Raw genomic sequence first — 4,251 nt, forward strand, 5'->3', positions numbered from 1 at the left:
CAAATTCTGAAGGCTTAGCAAAAAAATACAGAATGTAAAATATCTCATTAGTATGATTTTAATGTTGATAATGTGTTGAAATAATATTTTGGCTATATTGAGTTAAATAAAATATGTTATAAAAATTGGTTTCATCTATTTATTTCTCAAATGTGACCACCAGTAGATTAAAAATGACATATATGGTTTGCATTGCATTTCTATTGGGCAGAGCCAATTCTAGAATATACCTCATTCCTTTCTGCCCTATGACATTGACTTAAATGTTTGACAGTGGTCTTTAGAATGTGACAGATACATTTTGGTGGTTTTAGGAAAAACCTGCAGGCAGGGCTATTTCTTGGGAGGGTCTCGTTGGATGTCCCGATGGGAGGAACCCCAAAGAATCTGCTGAGAGAAGGTGCTGCAAACATCCCTCCATGCCATGCTTTTGCTCAGCCTAGCCAGTGGATTGACCTTTGCTCTGTCTGCCTCCTTCATATAGATTTGTTAAGTGTCTGAGGATTCACTTTCATGTATTTTTTCTCTTTTCTCCCTGGTGGATTTTTTCTTTCTCAGTTTTTTTCCTTTTCCTTCCTGTGCCTGCTCATTTCTAAACTCATCCTCAGTTCATTTTGGGAGAAGCCAGGGCACTCTGGAGTCCTGTTTTTTTAGCCATCTCTCAAGAGTTCCTGGACCTTGTTGCCCTGGGTAGATCAAGGGGTGTTACAGACGGTCCAGATTGTACGCGGGCTCTCTCCTTAACTCTTCCCCTCCCCACCGCAGCCGACACCTGACCCCGGGGCCAGCTCCCTGCCAGGACTGTCAGGCAATGGGTCATCAGACGTTTCTTTTTGAAGACAGCAACTTTTCATTTTTTTTATTACAAAAGTTAGGTGTGTTCATTTTAGTAAAGATATAAAATATAGATCGGGAAAAAATTTTCTTACTCTGCCCTGATCATATACAGTAGGATGGTTTGCTGTTCCTGGCATGACAGCCCTGTTCCTGAAGGTCCACTACTCATTTCCTATTGCTGCTATAACAGTTACTCCAAATTTAGTGAGTTAAATGGCTGCAAATTTATAACCTCACCAGTGAGCAGGTCACAAGTCTGAATTGAGTCTCATGGGCTAAAACTAAAACCACATGTTGACATGTTCCTTCTGGAGTCTCCAAGGGCGAGTCCTTCCCAGCTTCTAGAAGCTACTGGCACTCCTTGGCTTGTGGTCACTTCCTCCATCTTCACAGCTCAGCACTCCGGTCTTAACTTCCATTGCCACATTACCTTTTTCTGACTTTGTCTCTCTTGCCTCGTTTTATGAGGACCCTTGTGAACACACTGTGCCTACCAGAATAATCTCCCCATCTCCAGATCTTTCATGTCTACCTGCAAAATCCCTTTTGCCATGTAAGGCAGCAGACTGACAGTTTCCGGGGATTAGGTCGTGGACATTTTGGGGGGTCCGCTATTCTGTCTATCACACCTTCCCACCCTCAAAACACATTGTGCTGTTTGTCTGCACTTATGTACATACAAATGGTTATTGTTATAATATGAGGAATAGTGAGGAGATTTCTTTGTTTTGTGGGAAGACAGAAAAGAAAAAGCAGAAGGGGAGAATGGAAGGTTCTGGAGGTCTATTCTAGTTCTGGCTGAAGTATTGGACTTGAGACTGGCTGGAGAGGTAGCGATGGCCAGAAATGGAGAGACCTATTTAAAAAAGACTCCGTGCCTCTGGACACATGCAAGCCTGCTTTAGGATCAGGAAAAAAATGTGGCTCAGAGTTACGTCTTTTGTCAAGAACCCAGCAGATTTCCCATGCACTAGGGATGGAAGCGTGGGGGGGGGGGGGGCAGCTGGATAGGACAGTGTGATATGGACATGCTCGTTCTTTTGAAGGCAGTGGTAGAGTTCGTGCATGAGAGAGAGCTAGTAGGCAAGAGAAGGGACATGCCACAGGTCAACGGTAGACGATCATGGGCACAATGATGCCCCATTTGGAGGCTCCTACAAAGTCCTCCTATGACACAAATGGAGATATTAGAGGCTGAACGTGTGTGTGTGTGTGCATGTGCATATGTGTGTTCCAGTTAGCAATATATCATGAGCACTTTTTCCATATAAGTAATTTCCTTTTGTGATATATGGGACTTCCCCATATTCCATGTTTGGAGATGTACCAATATTTGTTCAACTACTCCTTTCTTGCCGGGGTTCCCAATTTTCCATTTTAAGCCATAGTATGATGAACATTCCTGAAGCTTTCACAAATCCATGATTACTTCCTCAAGATAACTTACCTGAAAGTGGATTTGCTGGATCTCAAGGGTATAGGAATCATTCTGAGGTTTCTGAAGTATGACGTACAGTTTCCTTATCTGTAAAAGGAAAGGGTGAGATGAAATTGGTGGCTTTCAAGCTCTTTTTTTTTTTTCTTTTCAGCCAATAGACTCTGCCAGCAGAAACTTTTGCAGCTACTGGGAAGTAAATGAATCAGAGGTGAACCCAATGCGGTGGAGTGGGGCTGGGCCCATCTGTTTCTGCCTCCCCGGGCCCTCCGCAGCCAGAGGTTTGGAGGAAACTTCAGGTCTCTGAGACACACAGTCTGTAAACCACAGGGCAAGGTGACCTCACATTCCTTTCCACTGACATCTCTGCTATCAGGTGCTTTGATTGAACTGCCAGCAGTCTAGACCATGCTGAGATCACTGTCGCTGGGTCCCTGCCAGACCCCTCCCCGTGCCCCACCCCCAGAAGTGGTCGGTGGGTACTTGTTAATCTTAGATGGCAACTGATTCAAAACAGGCCAGAAGTAGGAGGGGTCCCTGCAAGCCACATCCACTGGAGGGAGATGACTGGGGAGCCTGGATGTGACAGATGAATTGGGGAAATTCCTGTGACTCAGAACTTGGGGAATGTAGACAGTACAGAATAAAAATATAATTCTAAATATACAGGTGACTTTGGGAATATCAAATCCAACCTCCTTTTTTTGTGGATGAGAGACACGGAACTAGAGAAGGTGAAGGTTTTGTCCCAAGGCACACAGCAACTCAGTAGCAAAATCAAGCATCCTGCAAACTACCCAAGTTCTCTTCTGCTTTTACTGCATTTGAACGTCCCTCCCTCCCCATAAAGGGAAAAGGACAGAAGGGGGCAAGAAACTAACATTTAAAACACCAATTATGTGCCAAACAATGAACGATGCCTCCCTTAACTTTATCCACCCTGCCAGGAGGGAGCATTATGCCATATTGCACGGGTGGGGGTAAGGGAGGGTGGGGGGGAGGCTTTGCTTCACAACTTCAGTCCTGGCCCCAGAGGCACCCAGTGGTGAGCAATAATGCTGCAAATTTGAACTCCATCTCTGACACCAAAGACCATCCTTCTCCAACTTGGATCTATTTTGCTAACCTAGAGAGGTACCTGTTGCCTAAGTATCAGATTGCAGAGGAATTTGGGGAGTAATTTTAAGAGCACATTAAGTGAAAGATGATAAACAAGACCTGATAATAGACAAAACTCTAAATAGGATCTAGACATAGCGATTTGATTCAAACACATCAACTTGAGAACAGAATATAACCTGAAACCCTGCCCAGAACATGTCCTTGGAGATGCTTTCTTGGTGTGAAAGTTGGTGCTACAGGGAAAGGTATAACACAGAAAGAGAAATCCTCTGCCTCAAATTAGGTTCCTCTGGGAAATACCATCTAGTGTTTGACACTGTAGTGCCCTCTCTGAATGGGAAATTCAAGGTACTCTTCATAAGATGTAAGGCTTGGGTCCAAATCTCCAGTCATTCAGAATACTTGGGCCCCCAAACGGCAGGCATGGGATGTAATCCTTGGGGAGATGAGGATATGTGCAAAATTACCTTGAGTTTGAACTTGAGCACGGTTTTCTTTCTTTCTTTCTTTTTAAGATTTTATTTATTTACTTGTCAGAGAGAGAGAGAGAGAGAGCGCACAAGCAGAGGGAGCAGCAGGCAGAGGGAGAAGCAGGCTCCCCGCTGAGCAAGGAGCCCAATGCAGGACTCAATCCAAGGGCCTGGAATCATGACCTGAGCCAAAGGCAGATGCTTAACCAACTGAGCCACCCAGGCACCCTTTGAGCACCTGTTTTCATCCAGCTCACATCTACAGGAGATCTTGCCATGATGGGAGGGGTGGGGATAGGGGGCATTCCAGGTCTTCTCCATCAATGCCAAACTTGTCTTGGAAGTTTACAATGCTTTGTATTGGAGCTCACAGGCATGAGTTGTGAG

This window comes from Zalophus californianus, chromosome 6 (assembly GCF_009762305.2).
Source record: "Zalophus californianus isolate mZalCal1 chromosome 6, mZalCal1.pri.v2, whole genome shotgun sequence".
NCBI lineage: Eukaryota > Metazoa > Chordata > Mammalia > Carnivora > Otariidae > Zalophus > Zalophus californianus.